This window comes from Oryzias latipes, chromosome 10 (assembly GCF_053564925.1).
Source record: "Oryzias latipes strain Hd-rR chromosome 10, Olatipes_Hd-rR_3.1".
Lineage (NCBI taxonomy): Eukaryota > Metazoa > Chordata > Actinopteri > Beloniformes > Adrianichthyidae > Oryzias > Oryzias latipes.
This window is the reverse complement of record NC_136246.1, coordinates 29,096,162-29,117,526: the sequence shown is the minus strand read 5'-3', so window position 1 is coordinate 29,117,526 and position 21,365 is coordinate 29,096,162. Positions and strand designations below refer to the sequence as shown.

Sequence of the window (21,365 nt, the reverse complement as noted above, 5' to 3'; positions counted from 1 at the left end):
CAGCCTTTTGTCTGGTTCATCACCTGCCGTAAAAATAACCGTAACCTTTTTCTGGGGGGGACACGCACAGAAATCTGTGTTTAAGTTTACATTGATAATAAGCAAAGACAGTCATGAATATGCTGAGAGGATCGAGTATCCACCAACAAACAAGACGCCATACTGCTCTCCCATGGCAGAAATGGAACCAGAACCAAAGGCAACTTAAAGACATTACATGAGTTTAAAAGATAGTAGTCACTTTCATCCTGAACGACTATCACATTCTGGGTTTTTTTGGGACTCATGGTGATAAAAATGCAAAGTTCATGATACAGACTTTTGGTACATACATTTTTGTGAATTCTGCAGTGCAGTGAGTAGTACCAACAGTTCTTGAATATTTTTGTTTGTATTTTCCTTTTTCAAAGATGAAAATCCTGTTTTGGGTGTTTTTAACGTGTTCTTTTTGCATTTCTCTGAGGATGGAGGACATACATAAAGAAAATTAAGCATAAAATAGCTTTTCTAATTATTTTAGTTGTTCAAATCGTGAATCAGGAGCAGACAAAAAAATGCAGTTTGAAAAGAAAATGCACTATTGGGAGAATGCATGAACAAAGCTTTTAGTAAAGGTCGTGTCACACAGCCATTACGTACATTTTGCACATTTTTCCCCATATGTGAATTCGGTCTTTCTTGATACATGCGTGATATACCTGGGTGTATCTTGCGTTTGTCAATTGTCAATGTGCAGAAATGTCAGTCGAGGGTTTCGGCCCACGGGTCTTTACGGTAATTTGTTTTTTAAGTGTTCAAAACTGTTGGTCGGTCGAGAATTACCCAGCTTACACTTATTTTATCTGCTATTATTAAGTAAATCTCTTTTTGCAAGATGCATACATAAAACTGTGGTTTTCCACGACCATTCCACTTAAATCTAACGGACTTTGTACTTCTTCTGTGGATTTGATGTGGTTCATTCATGATACATCTGTGAAAATTTCCTTTACAGACCAAAAATGTTCTCACTTTTTCCACGTATGTTCACATATGACCAATTTTCATCCGTTCAATATGAGCAAAATGTACATAGTGGCTGTGTGACATGGCCTTAAGGGGTAATAGGTGCATGGTTGCTCCATGCCAACATGGTATTGCATTTTTTTTTAAATATTTTATTCAACTCAGAGGTGAATTCCTAATGAACTACTGCAGCTCTGCAGAAAGTATGACAAATATTTTCAGTTTTGATTAAAAACAGCATGATCATAACTAAAAGACCACTGGGAACACTTTTTTAACAGATAAAAAAAGAAAAAAAGGACCAAGGGGGACTTCAAAGTGTGCTTTTTGATCCCACTCAATTAGTCTGACATGTGATCTGTCCATTCCAGAAAGGTGAACGTTTTGGATGATTCTGCTAAAACAAAACATTTCAGAAAGAAAAGCAAGTCTGAACATCCGGTGGAGCATCAAATGGATTTCACCCAGAAGCTGAAACATACTTTTCCAGACACTGGTTTCCACATATTAGTTATCTTCAGGTTGCCTGAATCCAGAGACAAGAGGTTGACCAAACCATCCATGGAAAGAAACCGTATCCTGCATTCCTCATTTTTAGTTTTCATTTTTGTCTTTTTCTCTTTTCTTCCACAATTCTTTATTAATGTTTTGACATTCTCAGGATAAGAACAAGCATTCCTCATTCCTCTAAAAATAGTTGGTTTCTTAAAACTTAAAGGCGTACAGTTTATTTATATTTTTAATTTTCCTGTTTCTTATCGCTAAACCCGCAGCTTTTATTTATTTTATTTTTTGGCTTGACCATGTCCTGACACAGCGGGAGTAAATTACATTTACATCCCAGCAGAACATTAATTTTTGTAACAGTGTTGCAGTCCTGAGGGAACTGCTTCCACTTTTCTGTTGTGATCTACAACTTTCATCAGATCTTATGGGGCTCTTGATGCAGTGCGTCTTTAAGACAATTTGTCTCATTTGGCTTTCCTTATTCTTGAGTCCCAGAGTCAATATGCTGATCTCTGTAAGCTGAAGTACATATGTTTTCACTGCCTATAAAACCTGTCAGGTGTAATCTGTGTTGAGTTAGGTCACTGCCAAAGATTTAAAGGATTCATCTGCCTTAGTTTGCGGTTCAGATTTACAGCCAGATGCCTAATTTGTAACATTTATGGATTAAGCGGTACGTATGGCGACATATGGGGGCGGTGGAGATTTAACAGACCTGTGCATGCAAGCAGATTTATTGCACACACAATCTCTTCCACATTCTTGCAAGTGAGTCCTTGTGCATGTCCTGCAACAATACAACTTCACATGCAAAACATTTACTGTTGCGAAAACATTAAACACCCACTCCGATCATCTTTTGATCTATTGTAAAAGCTTTCCCAGTGATCTTTTAATTATGATTATACCATTTTTAGTCTAAATCAAAAAACCTGCATCGTTTTACAGGACATAGTTTTTGCAGTGACAATCGTTACATTCGCTTCAGAGTTAACTTAACATTATGTGCCACAAAAAGGTATTAAGAAATACTCAGAAAGACAATTTTGAGCTTAATTTTCTTTTTTTTTACATCCTCCATCATCAGAAACATGCAACAAGAACATGTAAAAACCACTACTTTTATCATTCAGTCTTTAAAAAAGTGGCTGATGACACATTTCCTCATCAGTCCTAACAAATCTTTTGTTGTGAAAAGTGAATTCTTGCATGCTTATAGTTTATCATGTGTGCAAGAGGAAAACCAGGTCAGTGTGGGTTTTTTTTTGGTGTCACGTTCATATGTGCGTGGAGAAAGAACGTAAGTAGGCCAATCTGGCTTTGTGGTTGTAAATTAAAGAGATGAGTTGAACTGAAGGTGTGAGCACAGCCCATTCAACACTTTACACAAAAACTGTTGCACACGCACACACACACAAACACACAAAGGGTGCACCCAGGGCCTCACATTAATAGAAAATCACATTAATCTGGTCTGCTGGACTAATGCATCTTGTTTTGGATGATGCTTAACACAGGTTACACACACTGTTACACACTCACAAACACACATCCCTCTGCACCTTAAACAACTTGAACAACTGGGCCGTGGATGTTCTAACGAAACAACTTTCCAGTAATTCATTCATCTTCATCTTTACACATGCTGGTGCATTCCAGTTGTGTGTGAGTTCAAGAGTACAGCGATTCTGCAGTGTGTGTCTGTAGCATTGGGCAAATACATCACTCTACTCAGCTCTGTCTGCAAATGGACCAAACAAAGCAACGAGAAAACAAAACACCTGAATAAATTTAGTTTCTGAGATTTGACATGTCTTTTTTTTGTAAGAGAAACCCAAACAAAGGAAGCCAATTAGTATGGTATTCTCTTTTTTTGTAAAATATTTTTTTCAATTGATACATGAAGAAAAGGTAATTTACATTGCAGAAACAAGTCTGCTACCATGCATGTGTCAATGTTTCCAATGCCGGAAATTAACATTTAAATCATTTTCCTTTTGGGTTATGCTCATCGCTTTCCTGCTGGCATCTACATTGCAGAAGAATAAGGGTAAGCTGGTTTTGAAAGCCAGAACAGCTTCATGCACATTGAGTTGTGGCAAATTTAAAGACTTTCTCAGTTTGAGTCAGACAATTCCATCCATCCAATTACTTCTAATATTAGATTTTCTTAATTAAGGAATTGGTCCGTTAATTTTTACTGTTGATGCGTCTATTTAGGTTTTTCTAAAAGTACAAAAGGAAAATAAAATACATTTATAGCAAGAGTCCCGTTTTAATCCACATTCAATGAGGCAGAATCTGGCTAATATTTTGCTGTGTCTCACTATGGAAGCCACACATTTTATCTCATTTCATGTTTCTTCTTTGGCTTCTATCTCTATTTTTTTGTTTTCTTTCTTGTTTTTCTGCTCTAAATGACCAAAGAGAGTCTGTGCAGTGTTGTTCCAGCATGTGCCTTTAGACACCATGCAGCGCAGCCTGTCGTCTGAGACCTGATGTGTAAATGTGAGTCTGTGTCCTGCTGGTTCCTCCATTCACTTGTGCATCTGTCCAGTTCTGCGTTTTTGTCACTGTCTGGTTTAGTGAAGGAATATTGAGCGTCTCACATCTGTGCCTTACTTATTAAAAAATAAATCTTTGTACATATTGAACAAAAGTAAAAGTCAGAAACTGATGCTGGATGAAGATAGACACCAGCCCACTGGACTAAGAAGAAATTTATTTGTTATCCTGCACCACACACAAATAAGTACAATTGAAACAACTGACAATTATTTTGAATCACGGTGAATAACACAAACACAGAGTGTGTTCTAAATGAGTAAATCATGTCCTAAAGATGCCGCCTGACAGATGTCAGAGCAGTTTAAATGAGCTTCAACTCTTCAAACAGAGCCAAACTTGTTTTAGTCAACAGCACTGTCTAGACAGGAAGTGACAAACACACAAAGAGTAATGCATGTTCATTTTCTACCTTCGCCTAGTCATGAGAATTATACAGTTGTGCTACTAGGCTCTCTGCATTTGTAGCTTTGTACGGAATCAATTCAGGGAGAATCTCTTACCGATTATTTAACACTTTTCTAAGCAGGAGTGCAGACCTTTGTCATCCAGAGTTAGTTAGCAAAGATTTAGTTAATGTTTTAAGCCGACAATAACTATTTTAGTCTAACCCTAAAAAAAAAAAAAAAGAGAGAGAGATTTGTTGTTATCCTTCAATAGTCTAAGCATGTTGTTTAAACTGTAAATTATTGCACTTAAAGTTAAAGCAACAATTTTGTTGAACCTATAATCAGCGTTTCACTACCTTTTCAGAACCATGGACAGCAACAAAGTTTTAAACCAGTTTAATACAGGAGAACGCTGTCTATAGTGCTGAATTAATGAGTTCAACTATCTCAAATTGGGATTTTTCCAGTAAATTTTTAAATTCTTTATTACATCAACTCGTGCTCTTAAAAATATAATATTTTAAAGTTAACACGTTTATTTATCTTGAGAAAATCCAACTAAGATTACAAGAGGCAGAAACCCTTTTTGTCCTGGCTTTATTTTTAGGGTCAAGAGAGAAGCTCAACAATCTGGAATCTCCTCAGGATGTATTCTGAATGCCATCCAGTAGAGTTTTGGTCATGTCCCGCCAGGAAGATGCCTCAGGGCAGATTCTGAGTAATTATTTCTCCTATCTGACCTGGTAATGTCTCTGTGTCCTGGGAAACACAGAAGGGCCGGACTGGACAGAAGGACTAGAGATCGGTGGTCAGGTATCTTTTCTGTTAGTCGAGTCTCAGATTTATAAAATGAAGAGTGAACTCTTTCTTTTAATTGTTGTTTCAATAATTTCAATTATGTTTGTAGCATAAGAAAAAAAAGACATGACTGGTCCATTTTTTTAAACAATACTTTTAAAAAACTCATTTATGTAAACACGTATGTTGCATAAGAAGCACACAGACAGCAGTAAGTGCACTTTAAAGAGAAAATACAGAACAGTTAGGGGTCTTTTCCACCTTTAAAAGAAAGCTAAAAGTTTCCTTGCTGGCTGCAAATGTTTTTGCATAAATTGTTAAACAGACAAACTGAAAATAGTAAATAAAAGTGTTATGCACTTTCTGCACAATGCAGCATTTTTAGTCTGGACTGCCACTCAAACGTAAAGCCCTTCAGAGCCTCCGTTCTGTCTGCACACCTCCCACAATCCCCTGCAATACCACTACAGCTGCTGCCATAATAATAGCTTGACCTGACCCACCCACACAAGCACACACACACACACAGGTAATGATGCAGACACAAAGGAGTGCAGTGAGGCACACACGCACACACAGGCACACACAGAAGAGGACTCACTCACAAATATATACACACAGGGCTATTGCCATCGCTAGGCAATCTGCCCCCTGGGTGACATGAGGGAAAAAGATGTAAAAGGAAAGAAGATGGAGAGACAGAAGGAGAAAGAATGCGATTAGAATGAGGGGAGAAAAAGAGGAAAGAAAGCTTGTGTATGTGTGTGTGTGTGTGTGTGAAATTTCCCGCCTTTTGTAGCAGAGGTTTGTGCTGATGTTCAATTTCAGCCGACTGCCTTCTTGATGGCTACTTCTTTTTTTCTGAGCCCATTTTATGAGAATAGACTTCAGCTGAGATAGAGTTTTCTTTATAAGTATATAACTGTAGATTTGCAGGACATATGGTGCAGGTGTGCGTGTGCTCGGGAGGGGTGGGGGTGAGTGAAACAGAGCCAGTGGAATAAAAACACAGATTGATTGGTAAAGTTGCACGAGAACCACTTTTGGAGTAGCTGAAGGTTACAGACCGGCTCCGATAGACTCAGTTTAACGTTGTAATCAGGTATAAGAAATTCTTTTGGAATCTTTAAAGTCCCACTCCAGTCTTCTTTGATCTATTTTAAAAACCTTCCTGGTGTTTTTTTGATCATAATTATGCAGATTAAACCTGAAGTTTAAAAAAATCTGTCGGTTTCTAGGACATAGCTCTTTTTCACACTGCACTTTTTCGTCTGGTCCTGATTCACGTCTTTATATAAAGAAACAAATGCAATTTAAGTTGTTTTTTTTTTAGATATGTCTATTATCATCAGATACATTTTAAAAATACATGTTAAAAAAACCAAATACACCATTTTTCATTCAATTGGGTTTATCAAATCTAATCTTTGAATTGTTTTGTGAGTTGCCAAAACACAACGATGTGTGTGAGGGTTACAGGCTTCCTTCTGTGTCCTCATTTAATGACAACATCCATCAACACAGAAAACACCAACAAAAAAAGCTCAGCCTCCCAACACCGCACAGTCAGTCACACACAAACCAAGGCCGCGCAAATGAAGTTGACCACCATGTGGCCTCTGAGTAACGCATCACAGGAGACCGAGAGGTATCCACCCTCACACATCAACACAAACACCACGCTGTTGTGGTTTGTTCGAATAAAACAAAACGAAAAATGATCCAAAACAGAACTGTTATGTCCAAAAGCATTATTTGTCATCAAGTGCTTATGAAGCATCATCAGAGAAAAAAACTTTTATTTTTCTTATTGAAATGACGACAATTGTGAAATAACTGAAGGACACATAGTTCAGTCGGCTTAAAACTGTCTTTTAAAAAACATTTTTTAAACACAGCCCATCTTGTTTAAGGGGGAGGGGGTAAAAGTCGTTTATTTTTCAGGTTCCTTTCATACAAACTACAAATTACTTTCCATAAGGATTAAATTCTCGTGATCAATACGCCTTTTCTGTCCTTTTATTCACCGACATTTACAAAAGAAGACAGGTCAGAGTCATTTTAGAGAATTAAGTGCCATAAGGTTTATCCCTCAACTTGATTACCCCAAAACAATGCATAATTTAAACCTTTCCGAGTCACTTTCTCTGTTTGTTTTGGAGATTATATGGTTTGTGAAAAGAGAGTCTTCAAGAGACCACTTTTATTTAATCTGCTTCTCTGAGGCCTGAATTATTATGTTCAGCTGAGATGACTTTACTCTGGGGAGGCGGTGGATTCCAGCACTGTGCTTAAGTAAAGATGCACTGAAAAGCCTCCTCAGAGCCTTCTGGTCTGCCACAAGAAGCCTACTTACCACAATGTGAGGTATTTGGGGGGTTCTGTAAAGCAGAACAGTCCACGTGTCTTCATTAAGGTTTGGGCTTGAAGCAGCAACAGTGAGCTTTTTTTTCTTTAAAAAAAGATGGAGCATATCTGCCATGGGGGAAATATTTGTGGTAAAAAAAAAAATGTCAGCAAAAATATTGTAGTTTGTAATTAAATGTGCAATTTAAGCCCCACTGTACTAAAAATCCCAATCAGATAAGGTTTCAGCTTTCAGTCCCATCAGAAGAGAATCAGGAGCGAGTCGTTCTGACATACCTGTGACAGTGACAGAGAGCCACAGCACCAGCCTGATATTTACCATTCACGCACCACTGAGCAATCCATCATATACGCTTTAATCAGGCGGTTCTCACCAAACCCAGTTATGTTGCCATGGCAGTTTTTGTTAGGCTGACGAGCTTAACGCAGGTGTGTAAAAGTGATCAGAGGTGGATGAAAACAGTATGAGCAGATGGGGAGTAAAAGACTTGTTGTTGGCTCCTGTTGCCACCTCTGTTATCTGCTGTGTTTGTGTCAGAAAGAGGGGAGGGGCTACAGCTGCTTTGTAACATCTCATGTGGCTCAGAACCTCCAGCCACATGTAGCTTCAGTACTAAAAAAAATGGGGGGAATGTAAGGTAAGTCTTTAAAAATCCTTTAATGATGATTTTGGGTTCAAACTTTAAAATTCCGCGTGTATTTTTTGATCTGGCAGCTGTTGATGTGATTAAACTTTGGTCATACAAGACCATATGGTGCAAACTGTGGAGCAGTGGAAGGGCGGACAACCTCTGATCGGATGATGCAGGTTCGATTCCCACCTTGCTCACCCATGAGTCAAAGTGTCCTTGGGCTAGACACCGAACCCCGCCTTGCCTTTGGTGAAAGGTCGGCGCCAGTGTTCAGCAGCAGAGCAGCCATCAGTGTGTGAATGTGTGTGTGACTGGGTGACTGGGTGACTGGGACTGTTACTATAAAGCGCTTTGGGCCTTATAGGAAGGTAGAAAACCAATATACAAGTATACACCATTTATCATTTAACATTAATTAAAAAAACTATGCAAGCCATTTCTATAGTTGGTTTACAGACTTACCAACTGGTAAAACAATAAAACCATGAACATACATGTGGGTGTTGTTTTGTTATTTTTTTCATATTTTTATCATTTGGGGTATTAAGGTTTACAATTCATTATAAATGTATGGCGTTTTGTGTCTCAGGTTGCAATCTATTGGCTATAATAATATATATATATCATTTTACACAAATACACCGTAAATAAAAATGACCGTCTAAAAAAATGACCCAATAACTGTCTTTTCTTTTGCCAATCAGACATCTTAGCATGATGGTTCCACCACCATGCTTTGTTGTAGGAATAGTTTTTGTAAATCTGCTCTGGAGCTTTGACGGGGTAGCCATTGGGTCCCTGGTTACTTTACTTACCAATGAACTAGGGATGACCGTATCAATCTGAGTATTGACAATATCAATATTAAGATTAAGTATTGCTACTAGCGTGATAAGATCGATACTTTTTTCTCAAAACCTTTAGTAAAGTGCTTGTATTTACTTAGAATTAATGCAAGCGCAGTTTGCCTATTTGTCTGCAGTGTTGCCAAATGAAACAAAAAAACTCTGCACAATTGTTATATTTATTACAGTGTTGCTTTTGTTTTCTTTTTTTCTTTTTACTAGTGACTGTTATTTTATTACTGCCATTATTTTTAAGAAATGCGTTTGTGGTGCTATTATACTTAATTTTTTGTTAAATTTATTTTTTCTTATTTTGCACTAGTGATTGTTTTTTTTATTACTGTACAATGCTTTTATTAATATACATGTTCTATATTTGGTGTATGTTCAGTTTAGATTGTTGTAATTAGTTAATGTTTTTGGTCCTGTGTTACATTTAATTAACAAAAAATGGTGTATTTCCAAAATTATTCTATAATCCCAACATTTCAAGGAAAAAGTACCTGTATTGGCAATATTTGCCCTGTAATAACTTGGCTTTGGACCAATGCCCAAATTCCCAAAAATTCCCATCCTTCTAACCTCTTCTCCCAATAGCTCCCTTTGGGCAGACAGCTGGTTCTATACAGTAGAGCTCCGGCAGTTTTAGTTCTCTTTTGTTTGATGATGACGGATCCACATTTCTAAACACCAGGGGCCTCATTTATAAACGTTGCGTACGCACAAAATAAGGCTTACGCCACTCTCTACGCAATAGTTGAGATTTATAAAAAGCAAACTTGACGGGAAAATGTGCGGTCCTTCACGCAAGCTCTGACCCAGGCGTACGCACAAAAACGGGTGAAATGAGAAACGGCGACACCGTCGGCAGATGGAAGAAACACGTGAAAGTGAAAATGACAATACTGCCTCTCAGAAATAACATGAAGACTTCACAAAGCAAGTCTTACAATTAACAGCCTACACGAACACCCGTTTGATCGATCAGCAGTGAAACAAACAAAAAAAAAATCAAACGACAATTACAACAGAAATTCAAATGAACACATATTTGCAAAAAGAAAAGTGAAATATGTTCTGCAATATTGGCATGTTGTGCAATTCATCCTCATAAATAATATATTTAACAGAACGAAATAATGTACAAAACTGACATTCCCGTCAATGTGTCCGTCTGGCGGAGCAGATATAGGTGCAACTAGACAGACAGATAGATAGAGAGAGATGCATTAATTGTCTACTGGGGAAAGTGGTTTTCATAGTAAAACATTTCTTCATAAGGTACGGAATTATGGTATTCATGCATATGCCTTTAGTTTGTTTTATTTTTGATAAAACAACGTATGTCTCAACCATTCAGAAAGCAACAATAAATTACATTTGCGCTGAACAATTTCCCATTTCCACGTCGATTATTACCGACATCTGTAGCTTTTCAGATGTAATTAAATGGATGGAAATAAAATGCCCCATCACAATGCGTAATGACGCACAATAGTTGATCTTGCGCTCTTAGAAGATGTGGCAAATGGAAGAATTCGGAGTGAACGCATCTTTAGACAGCAAGGAGACTTGTTGGCAAACGAGGACGACTGGCTTATGAGCCGGTTCCGACTTCTTCTGCGGGCTTTTGGGGGTGTGTCACCCCGTGCATCTGGCGCGTCGGTGTCCCCCTCCGCCTCAGTCACCACTTAAAAGGGATTCCCCAATTATTGCCGCCAGTCTCTCATCAGGAGGGGTCAGCTCCGGTGCCCCCCCCCCCCACACCCGTGGCAGACACGTGTGTGTGTGTGTGTGTGGGGGGGGGGGGGTCAGCGCTAGACGTTTTTTTGCCTTGAATTTGATGTCCGACCTTTTCATTTTTATTTCGGTCACGGTCCGAGGTTGTGAGGCTACAGCATTTTCGGCGTCTGCCGCCGTCTGCCACTCACGTGCCTTTTTGGCATTAGTAATGCCCACACTGTGCCCTCCAAACAACATTATTCTCCTCTTTTCCACCTTGCCAACGATAACTTCTACTTCACATTGAGTGAAGTTACGTTTTTTTGATTTTCTCTCCGTGTTTGGCATGGTTTCGCAATCAATGAATATTCATTTGTGGGCGTTTCACGGACTATTTATGGGCAACTATGGGCGTGTCATGAGGCCGCAAAAGCTGCGCAGCATTTAGAATTGGTTGTGATTTATTAAGGGAAAGATGCGTAGGATGTGCGTGCGCACGGTTTTATAACTCTGAATATTTCTGTGCGTACGCACGTCCTATGTTTCATCCGTACGCCACTTCTGACGCAAATCCTACGCAAAGTTTTATAAATGAGGCCCCAGATTATGTTCCCCAAAATCTTCAGGTCTACAGAGGATTCATAACAGTTAAGCTGTAGAAACGTTTTCAGAATGATGAGTGACAACAGGAGCTCCATCTGGAGCTTAAAGACTGAAAACAACATGTTCTTCTCTTTGATGTATTTGCAAAACCAACTCTTTTTTTTAAAATAATGTGCTGTGTGTAGACTTTAAAAAAATCACAAATGACACAGGATGCAGAAAAAATGGCAAATTTCATTGCAGCGATTAATAGATTTAGTTAGGAATTGCTTCAGACTTCTCTGTAGCCGAAGGAGCACAACTCTCTGGAACACACAGTGCACTTTCTTAAGAAGGAAGAAAATATGATTTTATTGGTCATGCTGAAGGCGAAGCTTAGCACCATTTCCAGCTGGGCCACGGGGCAGCCACATGCCTCCCGACACAGTCGGTGTTTGTGCCGTGTGCAGCTGCTTCATGGACAGAAGCTCAGTGTGAAAGTTCCAATAATTCTTTTAAATGTTGCTGCCTGTGAGATGCTCTAAATCAGGTCAAGGAACAGAAAGGGAGCCAGGCAGGCTGACCCACCGCAAGACACGTCAATGGAGTAAAAACGTAGAAACACTTAGAGAAGGAATGGCAATGGGGGACAGTAAAGGATGAGGGAGAAGTCTCATTTTGTCAGGGGAAAGTTGATAAAAACTAATGAGTCCCATTTCCTTGGGAAACAAAACACACTGGCCTTCCTATTAAGTATAATAAACTCCTAGAGGGGCATATGTGGATGGATGAAGGGACAGAGAAAGGGTGGAGCAGAGGGAGGAAAGGGAAGCAGAGCATCCACCTGTGAGTGAAACACAATCAATAACGTCAAAGTAGTTCATGTTCCCTTATGAAATAAACTGATAAATGATAAACATCACAGGAGAAGTGCATCTTTGGTAAACTAAAAAAAAAAAAAAAGATGCAGGTGGATTTAGAAGATACTCTCTACTGGATAAAATGCTAGTTTTGAAACAAAATGTATGAAACATTTGCTTATTTGTGTTTTTATAATTAAATAAAATTAGATTAGATTAAAAACGAAAACAAAAAACAGTTGAAGAATTTTTAGAAATATCATCTGGAACATAGAAAAATCCTGCAAATTACTGAACTCATGAGAAGACATGTAAAGTGCCAAATTGACAATATGGTCAAAGACGTACTCCAGCAAACCTGATGGAAATAACTAACAAGACAAAAAAGCAGGAGACGGATACAAGCAAAGCAAGAGAACGTATGGAGCTGCATCATTTACATGCATCCCAGCTGCACAGATGTCACCTTCTCCTCTTAATTGTGCATATTTCCCTGCGTTTACCTCTATATTAAAGCATCACATCTCTGTTTGCTGCCTGACTTTTCTCTTTGTTGGTACAACAATCCTCTGTCTCTGCATTTATCAACGAGAACAAATCTAATCTTGGCTGTTTGGACAGGTTCCTATGCAGAGCAGGGTAATGTATTTTGTGTTTACTCCGATAATGATGATCCCTTTATTCCTCCTTGTTGTATCTGGGGGGGTAATGAAACATCTCCAGAGGCTTTATCATGATCACCTGTAATCCTTTTACGATGAGGAAAGCGTGTGTGTTTGTTGGTGTTGGAAGTGTTCAGGTGTTTGTTTTCGGAGGAAGCTTGTTTGCACAGTAGGAAAGTATTATGGCGCATTTAATGCCTCCCTCACATGCACCCATTCGGGGGTTGACCCGTACGTGTGCTGCAGGTTTTTGGGTTGTCTGAGCCTCTGGTGGAGGGTCGTAGAGAGGAGCAGCCACATCTTAAGGGGAGGACAGGTGTGTCTTGCAGTTCCTTTTAGCTTGACACCTTTTATGACACCTTAAGGGGTGTCATAAAAATGAGAAGATTGTCACGAGTGTGGTGGTGTATTGGAAAGTATTCTTAAGGCTAATGTAAGTTAGAAGCACTTATGATATTTGGGTGATGTTAGCCCAGGGACGGGCAATTCCAGGCCTCAAGAGCCGCATTCCTGCATGTTTTCCAACATAACATGCATTAACAGAGAGCTCTCAGTAATGGGGAAAGGATTGGGGGCAGGGTTCCTCTACGCCTGAGGAACCACGTACAATTTAGAGGCGGATTTCTTATGAACTATTGCCGCTCTGCAGAAACTGTTCTCGAAAACGACACAAATTGTTTATCTTGGCAAAAATGGTTTAATTATAATTGAAATGCCACTGGGAACACCTTCAAAATAGATTTTAAAAAAGGATCAGAGTGGGATTTTTAAAAAATCTGTTCACTATTGGGCATCTGTAGAATCTGGGTGAAAGGATTATCTATCTTTTTGAAGTTAAAATATTTGTACAAGAAAATAGAAGGCATATCAAAAGTTGTGCCAGCTAACAAGAACAAGATTTCAACCGTCACAAAAGTACAACAATGGCAGCATGTTTGCAATGCTCCAAGTGTGTTGGGCCAATAGAAATTCATCTTTAGGTGAATTTGAGAAAATCCTCCTCTCAGCAGAATCGTTGAACTTTCTAGCTCTTAAACATTGTCCTCTGTCAAACTGCTCCTTGGTGCCATTGCTTGTATTTATATATACTGGAGTCCTGCTCCACCTATTTGTCACCGTGTCGATGGAGCGTGCTGCACAGTCACGCCTGCATTAGTCAGTTCTCTGGTGTGTTACACACACCCCCGCACACAGGGCCCCCTTTGCTTTCCTCCTGCCTGTCATTAATAAAGAGAAGTAGCTGCACACCTGTTCACTGACAGCTTCCTGCAGAGAGAGGGGGAGGGATGGGACAGAGAGGGAACCAGGCTTTATGTAAAGGATATATGAAGGTGTATTTGTGCAAAAATAACAAAACAAGAAACTTACAAAAACAAGAGGAAAAAGACTTATATTCCATTTTTCACAAACGGCTTATAACCCTTTAACACTAGAGCAGCTTTAGCTCCGATGTTTACATGATTTTGATTTCTGTAATTCATAGGTGTTTGAAAATTTGTTTTTCGCATTTGACCCACCCCCCTGTGGGAGCGGTGAGCTGCAGACACAGCCATGTGCAGGAACCATTTGGTGGTTGAAATCCGCATTCCAACCCTTTAATGCTGAGTGTTAGGCAGGGATGCAGTGGGTCTCATTTTTGGTATTTTTTAGTACATTGGTATGACTTGGCCATGGATTTGAACTTAAGGCGGATATTCTATCACTAGTTCACTGAGCTGGTCCAATGTACCACGGCACAGTAGTGAAGTGTTTACACAATCAACGTAAATCACCTTATGGTCGAGGAAAAAAGTGGCTTTGTGTTGTTATGCAACACGTTGCGTTAGTTAATGATGTGTTGCATATAGGTGGGAAAGCCATTATGAAAAGTCGCTTTTCTCTGCTTGAGAATCAGCTGATTCAAGTTACTTTGTTGAGGATTTACAGTAGGTCGAAGAGCGTTTGTTATCACCAGCATATTAAACGGTTAACTTTTTTTTTATGTTTTCCCCCTTAAACACTGATAAGAAAAGATATTGACTGGCTGAAATTTGGACGCATCAGTTTTCTGTGGGGCAGAGGTAGAGTGGTTGACCTCTGAACCGAAGATCACAGGTGTTGAGTTTCAGACACGAGTCACCTCGTTCATTTATTAACTCTTTGTAGGACAAAAACAACAGCAGTACAACTGACACTGACACCTAATGGTGAAATTACAGTATTACAACACTCCCACTTAATTTCACATCATTTAGAACCTTGAAGACAAACCTTTTTTTTTTTTTGTCTCTTCACAAAAAAAACTTTATAACAGTTTCTTTTTAAGAAAAACTCAAATTCCAGATATCTTTCTTCAAACTCACTTGCTGTATCCCGTAACCTTAATAAACGTAATTATCTCCTTTCTTTTACATTTCTTATCTTCATATTCATTTTCTTACAAAACAAAATATTTATGGATACATTCATTAGTAACCTGTCAAAAAAAATATTTAACTATTTTCTCACACAAAACAAAGTCCAATCTCTCCTCTGAGACTTTCAAACCTCTGTTTTGTCAACGGCTTGGTCAAGATATCTGCTTTCATATCTTCTGTTGGACAATATTGTAGATTTATTTGTCCATTTTGCACACATTCACGGATGTAGTGATATCGAATGTCTATGTGCTTAGTTCTGGAGTGATCCACTGGATTTTTTGCAATTGCGATGGCACTTTGGTTGTCTTCCATGATCACTGTGGGTGTGTTCTCCACTCCAAGATCAGCCAGTAAACGTCTCAGCCAAACCCCTTCTTGAGCAGCTTGACTAAGTGCAACATATTCAGCTTCTGCTGTTGAGAGTGCAACTGTTGCCTGTTTCTTGCTGAGCCAGCTCACCGCTCCTCCACTCAGTAGAAACATGTTGCCTGTTGTCGAACGTCGGTCATCTTGGTCACCAGCCCAATCCGCATCTGAAAATCCTAGTAAAGATCCAGAGTCTGACTGTTCATATTTAAGGGCAAGATTCACTGTCCCTTTCAAATATCGAAGAATCCTTTTCACGGCAGTCAGATGAGCAGTATTGGGATCTGCATTGAACTTTGACACAGCATTCACAGCTTGAGCTATGTCTGGTCGTGTGGCTATTGAAGCATACAGCAAACTTCCCACCATTGACTGATAGTTTTGTTGGTGTACTGGTTTACTAACACCATCACTCTTTTTCAGTTTCACGTTGGTATCAGCAGGAGTTGCTACAGGATTAGCATTTTCCATCCCATATTTCTTAAGTATGGCTTCAATATAATTCTTCTGATGTAGAAAGACACACTTCTTCTCTTTGTCTTGAACCACAGAGATGCCCAGGATGTAGGACAGCTCACCCATGTCCTTCATCTTGTAGCGCTTCTTGAGAGCTGCCTTCAACTCGTTCATGCTCTCAGTTGACTCTGTTATCAGAATGAGATCATCCACATAAACTGCAAGGATCTCAAGCTCCTGTCTTGATCTCACAAACACACAGGGATCTGATGTGCTCTGTTTAAAACCAAGTTCTGTCATGAACTCTGTGAAGGCTTTGCTCCAGCAACGAGGAGATTGCTTCAGTCCATAGATTGATTTTTTTAGTTTGCACACCAGGTGTTCCTGTCCTGGTTTGATGTATCCTTCTGCTTGCTCCATGTAGATTTCTTCTTCCAAGTGTCCATTTAGAAATGCAGTTACAACGTCCATCTGATGAACATGCATGTTGTTTTGATTTGCAAAAGACAACAATGTACGAATAGAGCTGAAACGTACCACTGGTGAAAATGTCTCATCATAGTCAGCACCATACAACTGTGAGTAGCCTTTGGCGACAAGTCTGCACTTGTATCTCTCCACTCTTCCATCACTATGATGCTTGACTTTGAACACCCATCTTGAACCTACAGCTTTTCTGTCTTTTGGTAAGTCCACTAGATCCCACGTCTCATTTTCGAGCAGCGACTCATATTCCAAATCAGCTGCATCCTGCCATTCTTTTGCATTTGGACTCATCAGAGCTTCTTTCATTGTGAGTGGCTCTGTCACACAACACATACTTGCATGATGATCAACAACAACTGCATCAGCAAACTCGTCGTATCCATATCTCTTTGGAGCCTTTTTGATTCTTTCACTTTTTCTGACAGCATCATCAGCAGTGGCTTCATTCTCTGTTTCAATGTCATTTGTGTCCACAGTTACTTCATTCTCAGGGTGGGGCTCTTCTGCTCCCTGTTTCCAGTCAAAGTTTGTTTCATTGAAAATGACATCCCGGCGGATTAAAATCCTTCTTTTCTCTTCATCATATAGGCGATAACCCTTAGCGTTGTTTGCATAGCCTACAAAACGAAGCTTCTGAGCCTTTTTGTCCAGTTTTTGTCTTTTTTCATCTGGAATATGTGCATAAGCAATGCATCCAAACACCCTCATATGACTCATGTCAGGTTTTCTTCCACACCATCTCTCATAGGGTGTCTCCTGCTTCAGTACAGATGTAGGCAGCCTGTTCTGAATGTAAGCTGCTGTGGCTACAGCTTCTGCCCAGTACATTTTTGGCAACTTAGCATGTGACAGCATACTTCTAGCTGCTTCAACTAAAGTCCTGTTTTTCCTCTCTGCAACACCATTTTGCTGTGGTGAGTGAGGTACAGTCACTTCATGTTGGATGCCTTGAGCTTTCAAATATTCTTGAAACTCTCTTGATGTGTACTCACCCCCATTGTCTGTTCTGAGTCTTTTAACAGCTTGTCCACATTCATTTGTGAATGTTCTTTCAAATTCTTTGAATTTGGTTAACACCTCATTCTTGTGTTTCAGGAAGTACACTTTGCAGCATCTGGAGTAATCGTCAATAAATGTCACAAAATATTTTGTTCCACCAATGGATTCAGTCTGCATGGGACCACAGACATCACTATGAATCAGCTGCATTCTGTGTTTGGAACGAATTCCTCCAATCGACTTGTATGGCTGCTTGGACAGTTTTCCTTCCACACATCCCTCACAGAAAGAAACCTCTGTTTCTGTGGAGAAGTCCACTCCGTTCACCAGATCTTTTAGTCCCTTTAGCTTGGTAGTGTGGCCCAGCCGCTGGTGCCATAAGCTGGCTGCTACTGATGCATTATGACAAACTTTTAAGTCCTTTTTAACATCCAGCTGATAAAGTCCATCAGCTCTTCGCGTTCCCATTCCTTGAAGAGTTCCATTTTTTCCACGTATGTAACAGTGAGACTTTCGAAACTGCACTGTGTTGCCTTTCTTGGTGGCTGCTCCCACTGAAAATAAATTCCCCAACAGCTTTGGAACATACAGCACATCATACATTGTGACGTCTTTTACATCACTTATTTTGAAAGTCATTTTCAAGTTGACGTTTCCCATTCCCAGGGCATCAACCACCCTGCCGTCACCGAGCTTCACAGACTGTGCTTCCGTGAACTGCTGGTAATCTTGAAGAATGTTGTTATCACATGTCATGTGCTTTGATGCACCAGAATCTATTAACCATTCAAACTGTTGTGGTGTGTCAGTTGGATTTGCCTCTTTTGTGACAAAAGCACTTTCACCTTCTGCCTCATCATATGTCATGCTTTTAGCCTTATGAGTCTTCTTTTTGGCCTTGTACTTCCAACTTGGACAGTCACGTTTAATGTGGCCTTCCTTTCCACATTTATAACACCGCCATGTGGTTGGTCTTTCCGCTCCTACTGTCCTGAAGTTTTCCTGTACACTTCCCCGACACTGAGATGACATAGCTGATGCACCACCACCTGAGCTAGCTCCGCTGTAACCTTCATTTGCATTTACACGCTTTTGCTCTTCATTTATTAAGGCTTGTTGAACAAATTGCAGCGTCAAATTGTCCATCTTTGTCTCTAATGCAGTGACAATTGTGGCATAACTAGGTGGCAGACTACCCAAAAGTGTCACAATTTGATCTTCTTCTTTAATGTCAGCTCCTATAGCTGTTAGCTGATCAGTCAGTTCCTTCATTTGCTTCAGATGCTCACTTAATTGACATCCTTCCTTCATTTCACATCGAAAATATTTTTTCTTAAGGAACAGTTTGTTTGCCAATGTGTCTCTCTCAAAATGGCCTTTAAGCGTAGTCCACGCTTCCTTGGGAGTCTGGCAGCTTGTTACAAGGTAAAGCTGGGGTGTACTCACGTTCAGCACTAACGTGGAGAATGCTTTCTCTCTCCGTCTGGTAAACTCCGCTTGTGCTTGAGCATTAGCATCTGCGGCTAACACGTCCGTCTCCGTTAGCATGCCCCATAGTCCTTTAGCCTTTAGCAAGTGCTCCATTTGAAACTTCCATGTTGCCCAATTTTCCGGTCCGCTCAGCTTGTCTATAAACAGCTTATCCTCCATTGTGAGAAAAGCAAAAATCTCACAACTCTGTTTAATCCACAAAATGCAGTGAAAAAAGCTTTTCAGCGTTCTCTGGGCCCATAACCTGTTGAGTTTCAGACACGAGTCACCTCGTTCATTTATTAACTCTTTGTAGGACAAAAACAACAGCAGTACAACTGACACTGACACCTAATGGTGAAATTACAGTATTACAACAACAGGTCCGGTTCCAGATTTGCCCACTCATGTGTCAAAGTGTTCTTGAGCCCATTGAGCCCCACATTGCTCCTGGTGGTTACAGATTGGCACCAGCGTTCGGCAGCGTGTGCTTGGGGACTGCGACTGTAAAGCACTCTGGGCCTTCAAGAGACGTGGAAAAGCGCTATACAAGTAAATGCCATTTACCATTGACAAAGTGATTGTCAATGGTAAATGGCAATGGTAGTGAGACTCCAGAATAGTGCTACTGTGCCTGAATAAGAGCACAGGTTATCATTTTGCATCCAGGAAAACAACATTTACTAACAAAGATGACAAAAAAAATACATCTGCTTGTATTTCCACTAGAAACAATACTTTATTTTTGCTTAATGATCAATTACATCAGTCCGAGTCCAAGAAGTTTGTTTTTCCAGGAAATGATTTTAATTGCACTGCTTAAAGGAAGGCTACATCAAATGACTAATACTTTACCCAGATTTAGCACCTGTTCATAGCTTACAAATGCTATAATGTGAAGCACCTCACTTTTATAATTTCAGAGGACTAGCAAACTAAAGTCTCTGGACTTGGGCCCTTCTTGAATTAAACAGAGGCACTGCCATATTGGATAACTAGTGCTGCCATCTATGGGATTAAGCCAAACCCATGCAAGAGAGGCCCAAGTCCTGGAATTTTGCATTTAATGCATTTTAAATGCATTTAAAGCATAGTCAGCATAGTCAATACATTACAACGGACATGGGACTTTTTTGCACATAATCAGATAGCTTTTCCCTTGAAGACCATAGAACATATAATATCTCTATTTTGAAAAATTGTGGACTTGGGCCCCTTTTGCACTAACCGATTCAATTTCTACAAATGTTTCTATCTTTTAAAAACACGATTTTATCAAATTCAGACAGTTTTGATGTCTATAAAACCTGCCCTAAGTTACATTGATGCTTTACATAGAAATGAACGCCATCACTGACTGTCAGTAGCCGTCAGGATATGGACCACCTCACTACAAGTAAATCAGGACTCGATTACTTTAAAAGCTCACTTCTTATGATCCAAAAGAATGCAGAAGCTGCAAAAAAAGATAGCAATTGGTTGAATACAAGAAGAGCATAGAACAACAGATGGAGTTCTAAAAAACTGTACCCATCAAATGGATCTGACAAAATTTTGAGAGGTGCAGAATTCTTCTCTTTCCACTTCGTCATTCCCCAAATGTATTTCCCTTTCTTCCAAGTTCACCAGCAACACCTCACCCGATTCTGCGCAGCTCGTCTTTGCCTGCCCGTGCGTGCACATCTCCATATCTGTCTGTCAACTGAATAATTTAAATGAACCTCTGTGGAATTGTACGGTTTGATGGCAAAACTGCTGAGCAGCAGCAGAAACAGAGTGGAAGCAAATCCTAATCTGATAAAAATGTACAGCACGTCAGCTGTCACTGCTGTTTTAATACACATCAAGACTGAATCAGAATAGAAAGTGGCAAAGTCTTAATGGAATTACAGACCATGTCACCCAATGCACATGACTGAGGTAAGCCTTTCATTTCAATCTTTTTGCCTCCTGCAGTCTCTTTTCTGTTTTGTTTAATTTACCTCTCTTGAAAATTATAGCAGATTTCAAAGAAGATTTGGGAGAATCGCTTAAAACTTTGACTTCTCAAAGTTTAAAACAGCTCTAAAGATATATAGACTTGAGTAAAAACTCCTTGTTTCTTTCTTTTTCAAACCAGATTTCTTCTGATATTTTGGCCAAATCTTTGCTTCACAACCAGTCTTTAAATGCAATTTGCTTTTTGGGTTAAAAATGATCAATTATTTATGGCCAGTAAAGAAAACGTGACTCATATGTTTGGCACAAAAAGTTTT

At 39.6% G+C, this 21,365-nt stretch overlaps 1 protein-coding gene across 1 annotated transcript in view; it reads right to left on the bottom strand.

Moving 5' to 3' along the window:
• il1rapl2 (interleukin 1 receptor accessory protein-like 2) overlaps positions 1-21,365 on the bottom strand; it is a 437,033-nt gene that overhangs the window by 162,260 nt on the left and 253,408 nt on the right. The window lies entirely within an intron of this gene.